The following is a 9723-nucleotide window of genomic DNA, read 5'->3' on the forward strand; positions in this document are numbered from 1 at the left end:
TTCACTAATCAAATACATAATTTTAAAATATAGTTTTAGCTGACACTATTGTGAGGAAATATGGATGATATTTTTAAAAAGAATATTTTGTAAAAGTATTTAGAATGACCTACTATATGCATACACATATTGAATTCCTGAGTGAATATTTTATATTATATAATATACCCAGGTGAGGCAAATTTATGAAATCTGAGTGAGATGCTTGTCTAATCTTTGGTAAAATTTCTGTGTGTTTTTCTCTCTGAAGTTAACAATTAATTCATAATAGGAGACCTATAACAATCTTCTGCCTCCCAAAACTTACAGATCGCTGAGAAACAGGGGGTGGAAATATTGTAAGATCCAGAGGAGGTAGATGACCACAGGAAAAGACAGTTTCCTAGAAAGTTGTTCAGTTATTCATATGAACTCACAGCAAAAATTCCAACATAAACTGACAACATGGACAAGACCCATGAAAGCTCAAGCCAAAAAAAATCCCAACATAGACTTGGGGATAAAGGTAAGAAACTTCAATTCTATCTGAGGAACTATTGGCAAACGATGACATCTGGGAAAGGGGGGACTCATTCTTATTTAAAAGTGATATGCTTAGTAGGCTGACCAGGCTTCTAGTGGATATATGTGTGCATATATATATATATGCATATGTATATATATAATTTTCTGTTAGGGTTAAAAGAGGGATTCAAATTCAGATATGGAAGGGAAACTAAATATGATCAGAATATATTGTATGAAATGCACAAAAAATAAATTTATAAAAATAAGTATTAAAAAATAACATTTAATTCATATTGAGTTATAATTTGTATGTGTATCAAGCTGTTTTCTCCAGTAAGAGGGAAATGTGGATATATAATTTTCTGTTAGGGTTAAAAGAGGGATTCAAATTCAGATATGGAAGGGAAACTAAATATGATCAGAATATATTGTATGAAATGCACAAAAAATAAATTTATAAAAATAAGTATTAAAAAATAACATTTAATTCATATTGAGTTATAATTTGTATGTGTATCAAGCTGTTTTCTCCAGTAAGAGGGAAATGTGGTAACGAGGAGGCTCCTTTTGTATTCTACTTCCTATTACTGGTGGGACGTGTTGAGAAGCATCTTCAGAAGTGGCTCAACCAGCTCAGATTATCAAACTGTTGACTCCATGGTGGACCCATCCACCACCTGTTGTCCATTTCGCCAGCTGCAAAGTACAGCCCTAAGGAGGATGTAGTCCTCTGGGACTGGGTACTCCACAATGGGTAAGGACAACAGGCTCCTGGAAAGGAAATACTGCCCTCCCTACCTCTGATCATCATGCTGTGAGTCCCACAGAATTTACATCCAGTCCTATTCGCAGAAGGTAGAGCAAATCAAGAAAGTGACTGGAGGGAATCATCTATTAGACTTTTTTAAAGTACATGAGGCATTTTTTCTGCCATTTTTGGAGTTTTGTACCCAGTTAAGCTTATCATAGTAACTGGGTTAGTAAGAAATCTACTTGGCCTAAAGAGGCTTTTCCCATGAAGTAGATACAATTGTATCATTTAACTGACTATGGATTATTCTGCATTTAGACAATGTATCTTTAGAAAGATTTTCTAAATTGAAAATGTACAGATAATAAATTAGAAATTTTTAAGTCAAGATATCTAAGAGGTAGTATTACAGGAGATTTAGGGGAAATATTGTAGAGCCAATGGACTATAGAATCTATTTCTATATTTTACTTGCTGTGTAACTATTGGAATGAATGAGATGTTGAGCACATTTAATCTCTACTATTTTCCAAAGCTTTACTAAATAGTCATTTCAAATCCCAAACTGTGCGACCATATAAATTGGATTAATTTTGACAGAGAGATAAAAGAAGAACAAAATTACTCCTCAGAAATGAGTATTCCATGTAACTTCATGTTTGTTTTGACAACTGTTTTTATTTCACACTTTTTAAATAAAAAGTCACCTGTAGCATCTAAATAAACCACAAATTTCTGTTAATCTCCTTTCCCTCTATGCACCTGCTTCTTTCCTGCTGTATCTATGTCATTCTAATGGAGATCAAATTTTAGAGTTCTTGCCCATGGTTAGTCTTGTATTTTTTTCATCTGTCAGTTTCTGAAAATTTTTTACTGGAATCATTTATATTTGCCTGCCATTAACACAGAAGCATGGGCAAACACACACACACACACACACACACACACACACACACACACACCCACAAAAAAGTTCTACTTCCAATCCTATTCAGTTCCTATATCTGTATCTAAAATGACCAAAGTCTAGTAATAAATTGTTTCTCACACCCATCTGCATCTTAACATGGTTACTAGCAAAAGTGAGATCCCATGCTCTGTATAATGGATTTTAGAAGTTGCATCCCATAGTCTACATCCTCTTATTCTTCAAAACTTGGCTGCTTGTGGCCTTAGTTATAGATTCCACTGCAGATGTGTCACATGGTGCTGGGCATCTCCCAGGCATATGTTCTCTGTGCCTGACCACATGTGCAACTCTGCAGTAGCCTTCACCTGCTGCAAAAAAGAATCTTTGATAAGTGCGGTATGGCACGCTTGTCACTCTAAGGGAGGTCTCTTCTAACTGGCACTGCTTTCCCTGCCAAGCAGCTCACAGGCATACATATGCATTAATGTTCAGACACTATACACATTTCTCACAGGCGTTCTAGGGCATCACTTTTCCCTCTGGGTTTCCTAGGCCCACCGATATTCACTCCTCTCCACCCTTTTTTCTCCCATCAGGCTTCCCTCCTCCCTCTCTCCCTAGTCACAGTGCCCCAGTTATCCCAATCCTCTCCCGACACTTCCGGACTCCTGTCATCCTTCCTCTCTTGACTTTCCTTCCTCCCCATCACTATGATCCCTCCCATGTCCCTCCCTCCTCTCCTCCCTGCTGATTACTCCCACTTTTTCCACTTCCCTCGGGTAAGATCTGTTCCCTCCTATCCCCTTACAGGTTGATTCTTTTCCTTTACCTCCGTGTAACCTTTCCCTTTATTTGGCTCCTGGTGTTACATCAGAATTTATGTACTCACATATAAGGGATTGGTGCTACAACCAAAAATGAGGGAGAACATATGTCACTTTTCTGATTTGTGTTACTTCACTAACACTCTCTAGCTCCATTCATTTACTGGCAAATTTCATAATTTCATCTTTTCTTGTTGCTGAGTAGAATTCTATTGAGTAGATGGACCACATTTCATTAACCATTCGTCAGTTGAGGGACATTTAGGTTGTTTCCATTTCTTATCTATTGTGAAGACAGCAGCAACAAACATAGATGGACAGGTATCTCTACAGTACAATGAGCCCTTTGGGTACATGCCAAGGAGTAGCATCCCTGGGTCATATGTTAGGTCCATTTTTAGTTTTTTGAAGGTTCTCCACACTGTTTTCCATAGTGGTTGCACAAGTTTGCATTCCCACCGGCAGTGAATGATCGTTCCTCTTTCCCCAAATCCTCTCCAGCATTTGGGGTCAAGTCTTTCAATCTCCTGATCTTTGCCAATCTGACTGAGGTAAAACAGAACCTTAAAATTGATTTTATCTTCATTCCTCTAATTAGTAAGGATGTTGAACACTTCTTAAGGTGCTTCTTAGCCATTTTTATTTCTTAATTTGAGAACTTTCTGTTTAGGTTTATCACCCATCTTTTTATTGGGTCATTTATTTTTTCTCTCTTCTTTGAGTTCTTGGAATAGTCTAGATTTTAATCCTCTGTCAGGTGTGTAGCTGGTGAAGATTTTTCTCCCACTCAGTGGGTTTCTTCTTCCTTTCCTTAGTTGTTTCTTTTGCTATACAGAAACTTTGTAACTTAATGAGGTCTCACTGATTGTTGACCTTAGTGCCTGAGCAGCTGGTGTCTGATTTAGTCCTTTCTTATCCCAGTATTTTGAAGGGTGCTGCCTATGTTGTCTTCTAGCAGTTTCTGAGTTTCATGTTTTAATTTGAGTTCCTCGATCTATTTGGAGTTGACTTTTGTGTAGGGTGAAAGATAAGGTTCAAGTTTCATTTTCTGCAGATGGAGATAAGAGTTTTGCCAGCGTATTTTGTTGAAGATGCTATCTTTCTTCCATTGTGTGTTCTTAACATCTTTGTTGAATATCAGGTGGCTGCAGTTATATGAACTCACGTTTGGGTCTTCTGTTGTGTTTCATTGGTCTACATGTCTATTTTTGTGCCAGTACCATGCTGTTTTATGACTATAACTCTGTAATGTAATCTGAGATCTGGTATGGTGATCTCCTCAGCATTGTTCTTTTTTCCCAAGATTGTTTTGGTTATTTGGGGTCTTTTGGGATCCCATATGAATTTTATGATTTTTTTGTCAAGTTCTGTGAAGAGCATCATGGGTATTTTGATTGGGATTGCATTGAGTCTATAAACTGCATTTGGTATGATGGTTATTTTCACAATATTGATTCTCCTAATCCATGAGCATGGTAGTCCTTTGCATCTCTAGTTTCTTCCTCTATCTCTTTCTTTAGAGTTTTGAAATTTTTGTTATAGAGATTTTTAATGTCTTTGGTTAGGTTTATTCCTAAGTATTTCATTTTTTAAGGCTATTGAAACTGGGAGGGTTTCCTCACGTGCTTTCTCTGATTGCTTGTTATTGGTGTATAGAAAGGCTACTGATTTTATGAGTTGATTTTGTATCCTGTCATGTTACTGAAATTATTAATTATAACAGTTTTCTAGTAGAATTTTGGGGATATCTTGTGTATAATATGATATCATCTGCAAATAGGGATAATTTGGCCTCTTCTTTTCCAATTGGTACTCCTTTAATTTCCTTCTCTTGTCTTATTGTCCTTGCAAGAATTTCAAGCACTACATTGAAATGGAGTGAAGATATTGGACAGCACTGTCTGGTTCCTGATTTTAATGGGCATGTTTGCAGTTTTTAACATGATTGCATGTTGGATTTTTGTCAAATGCCTTTTCTACATCTATTGAGATGACCATGTGTTTTTGTCTTTAAGTCCATTTATATGTTTTATTACATTTATTATCTTACAACACATGTCGAACAATCCCTGAATCTCTGTAATAAAGCTGACTTGATCGTGGTGGATGATCTTTTTGATGTGTGTCATTATGCAGTTGGCAAGTATTTTGCTGAGTATCTTTGTATCTATGTTCATTAAGGATATGCGTTTATAGCTTTCTTTTTTCTTGTATCTTTATCTGATTTTGGTATTAGAGTGATACTTCATACAAGGTGTTTGGGAGTTTTCCCTCCTTTTTCTATCCTTTAAAAAAATAATTTAAGCACTATTGGTTGTAGATAGTTTTTGAATATCTGGTAGAATTATCCAGTGAAACCATCTGGGCCTGGGTTTTTTTTAGTTGGGAGGTTTTGCATTATTGTTTCAATTTCCTTATTTGTTAAGGGTCTGTTCAGGCTGTTGATCTCTTCTTGGTTTAACTTTGGTGGTGGCCATGATTTTAGAAATTCATCCATTTCTTTTAAGTTTTCAAATTTAATGAGCTATAGATTTTTAAAGTATTCCCTTACAATGTTTTGGATTTTTTTGGTATCTGTTGTAATGTTTCCCCTTTTGTCTCTGATTTTGTTGGTTTGGATTTGCTCTTTCTTTCTTTTGGTTAACTCAGCTATCTTGTTTAATCTTTCAAAGACCCAGCTCTTAGATTCATTGATTTTTTTGTATTGTTTTCTTTGTTTCTATTTCATTAATTTCTGCTCTGAGTTTTGTTATTTCTTCTTGTCTACTAGGATTGTGGTTGGTTTGCTTTTGCCTTTCCAGAGTCTTGAGTTATACTGTCAAGTTGTTTACATGTGCTCTCTCTGATTTTTAATGTAGGCACTAAGAGTTAGAAACTTCCCTCTTAGGAACACTTTTACTGTGTCCCAGAACTTTGGTTGTGTTGTGTTCTCATTTTCATTTTGTTCCATGAGTACTTCTATTTCTTTCTTAATTTCTTCTTTGACCTATTCATGATTCAGGAATGTCTTGTTTAATAGCCATGAGTTCGTGTATTTACTAGAGTGTCTTTTGCTGTTGCTTATACGCTTTATTGCACTGTAATATGATAGACGGCATGGATTTATTTCAATTTCTTTTTTGTTATCTGTTGAGATATGTTTTTTTGCCCTCAGAATGTGGTCAATTTTAGAATAACTTGCATGAGCTACTGAGTAGAAAGTATATTCTTTGGTAGTTGACCAAAATTTCTGTATATATCTGTTAGGTCCATTTCATGTAGTATGTCATTTAATTCAGATGGCTCTCTGTTTATTCTTTGTCCAGTTGGCCTATTGAAGAAAGTAGGGTATTAAATTCACCCTCTATCACTGAGTTGGTGCCAGTGTCTGTTTTATAGTCCTGGAATACTGATTTTATGAAATTGAGTGCTCCAGAGTTTGATCCATAAATGTTCATTATTGTAATAGCTCCTTGACCAATTTTTCCTTTGATTAGAATGAAGTAGCCCCCCTTATCTCTTCCAATGAGCTTTAATTTGAAGTCTATTTTGTCAGACATTAAAATTGTGACACTTGCTTACTTCTTAGGGCCATTTGCTTGGAATTTTTTTTCCCATTATTTCACCCTAAGATAATGTCTATCCTTGAAGGTGAGATGAATTTCTTGAAGACAAGAAAAAGATGGGTTTTCTTTCCTGATGCATTGCAGCAGCCTGTATCTTTTAACAAGGGAGGTGAGGCCATTGATATTTAATGTTATTATTGAAAGGTGTGTATTGCATACTGTCATTTTAATTTCTTTGTGTTTGTGGCCCTATTTTGTATTTCCATTGTTATACTCTTTGTTTTCTTTCTGTAGCCTTTTGAGCGTACTCAGTCTTTTCTTTGGTTCTTTGAATTGTTTCAAGTATTCTCTGTAGTGATGCTTTGGAAGACATGAATTCTTTCAGCCTATTTGTGTTATGGAAAATTTTCCATTCTTCTTCGACCTTGATAGCTTTTCTGGATAAAGTATTTGAGGTTGGCATCCATTGTTGTTTAGAACTGGGAAAAGTTTGTTCCATGCTCTCTGGCTTTCATAGTTTGCATTGAAAAGTCAGATATAATTCTGATGGGTTTTTGTTTATATGTAACTTGTTTTTCTCTAGCAGCTTTTACTACCCTCTCTCTGTTCTGTTCATCTAATGTTTTTACTATCATATATTGTAGGGACTTTCTATCTGATCATGTCTTAATGGTGTTCTCTGTGCTTATTGAATCTGTATAGGTATATCTTTCCTTAATTTAGGGAAGTTTTCTTCTATAATTCTATTGAAGATCTGTTCAATGACACTAAGTTTCTTCTCCTTCCAGTATGCCTATACTACATAGATTTGGTCATTTCATGTTGTCTCACATTCCTGAATATTCCATTTCTGTGTTTTTTGTTTTTTTTTAATTTTACATGGTCTTTGCTTAAGGAGTGCAGATCTTCAAATTTATCCTCAATTCTTGATATTCTGTTTACCATTTCATTCGTTCTGCTTCTGAGACTTTCTCCTGTTGTTTCTAATTGGTTTATTGAGTGTTTCAGTCCCATGTTCATTTCCATTTGGGTTTTTGTCTTTATTTCTACCTCTTTTGTAATTCACTTTTCAAGTTAAGAATTGGTTTTGGTATTTCATTAAGCTGCATATTTGTATTCTTGGGCTTCTGTCAAAAGTTTATGCCTTTCCTCTTTGAGTTCTTTTAGTTCTTTGTGTTTTTTTGAAGTTTTTTGATAATGTTCATGATTGTTCTTTTAAATTCTGCACCCTGGTATTCTACAGGGTGGTTTTCATTGCAGTGCACTTCTGTAGGACTAGTGGGTTTTCTAGGGTACTTATTTCCCTGGTTTTTCATATTGTTTGTGATTTTGTTGGTTATGTGTTCAACAGGAACTTCTACTAGTTTTGTTTAATTTAATTTTGGTTCTGTTAATACTGTTTATGTACCTTAGTTACTTTTGGTTTAGGTGTGAAAGACAAATTGGTGGGTATTTCAATTCTTGCTAGGTAGTGGATTGTATTAGTCGGGGTTCTCCAAAGAAGCAGAACCAATAGAATCCATATACATATATGTATAAGGATTTATCAACTTAGCTCACAAGATAGAGTCCTAGTAGTCCAACGATGGCTGCACCACACTGGAGAGGCTGAGAATCCAGAGTCGCTCAGTCCATGAGGCTGGATGTCTCAGTAGTCCCAATCTGGTGCTGAAGGTCTGATGAATTCCAAAAGATCGGCTAGTCTTCAGTCTATAGCAGCAAGATGAACTCACCAGCGAGAGAAAATGCAAGCAGCAAAAAGCAAAGCGTTCTCCTCTACCATGGCCTTTTGTACAGGTTGCCATCAGAAAGTAACACCCACATTTAGGGTATGTCTTCCAGCTTCAGATGATCCAATTAAGAAGATCTCTCTCATTTCAGTTAATCCCAGATCCAGTCAAGTTCACACCCAGGATTAGCCATCATAAGGATAATGCACAAAACTTTTTCATTTGTGGTTATGAATGTCTTTCAGAAATGCATTTTTTTCTTCTACTTTTATGATTACATTTTGTATATTTTATTTTTGTATGTGTATTTCACATACATCTTAATCGCCTTTCTATCCCTTCCCATGGCACCCCTCCTCCCCACACACACTGGATTTCATGCTTTCTTCCATTGATGTTTATCAAGTCAAGTTGGTGTCCCTGGATATCTCTCAGTGCAAGTTCATCCACTGGGGTCTAGTCAGCCTATCTAGGGTCACTCCTTAAAGATCAGCTCTCCCTCACCCAGCAGTAATTAGCTGTCAATAGTTCTTTGGCTAAGATTGGAGCCTGCTGCCAGTTTACCCAGTTGTAATGCTGGGTTTTTTTCCCGCTTAATTTTGCATGGGTCTTGTGCACACTGACACCATTACAGTAGGTTCGTATGAGCAGGGTCTCAGGATCCTGTAGGACTTTGTTTCCATATGGTCATTCACTTCCCTCCCCTGGCTCTTACAGTCTTTCTACCTCCTCGTCTACAATGGCCACTGAGCCCTGAGTAGGTGAAGTTTAATATATGAATTTGTCCAAGAACCAACACCCTGCAGATTCATTTTCTATGCTTTGGTCCTTTGTGGCCTTTTATGATCATTGTGCTCTGTTACATGATTGAGTGTCATTGATGATAGTTGAGATACATTAGTATTCTCTCGACCCCATCAGAACTGCATTTTTTATTATAATGCATTGCTTTGTCATCAACTTATGAAAGACCAGAGCTTCCATCATGTTCAGTGCCACATTTTTTTTTCTTGACATTATACTGCACCAAATCTTAAGACAAAGGATACTGGACTTTAAGAAAGCAGTCCACCCCAGTGCACTGCACTTTGAGATTCAGTGCACAACTTGTGGTACTCTGCTAGCATTATCCATTTTTTAAAAACTTACTATGGTAGACCAAGCTGGCCTCTATCTCACAGAGATCTACCTGTTTCTGTCTTCCAAGTGCTGGGAATATAGATGTGTGCCACCCCTCCTGAGTTTTCAATGGCTTCTTGATTAAAAGGATTTTTTCATTGATTTTTACTTTAAAAAAGACTGTTACATAAATTATATTTTAGTGTGTATTTGAAGGAAGAAGGAATTGAAAATGAAGAATATAATTATACTAAAAATTGTGATTGAAAAATTCTTTAAAAGTACTTTTATTTTATTATTTTTAATTCTGTGCATGAGTGTTTTGCCTGCATTTATG

At 36.1% G+C, this 9723-nt stretch overlaps 1 pseudogene; it reads right to left on the reverse strand.

Annotated features, from left to right (window-relative positions):
• Positions 1–9283: 9283 nt before the first annotated feature.
• LOC115072706 lies at positions 9284–9426 on the reverse strand (annotated as a pseudogene).
• Positions 9427–9723: the final 297 nt, after the last annotated feature.

This window comes from Nannospalax galili, unplaced genomic scaffold, assembly GCF_000622305.1.
Source record: "Nannospalax galili isolate Female #2095 unplaced genomic scaffold, S.galili_v1.0 scaffold461, whole genome shotgun sequence".
NCBI lineage: Eukaryota > Metazoa > Chordata > Mammalia > Rodentia > Spalacidae > Nannospalax > Nannospalax galili.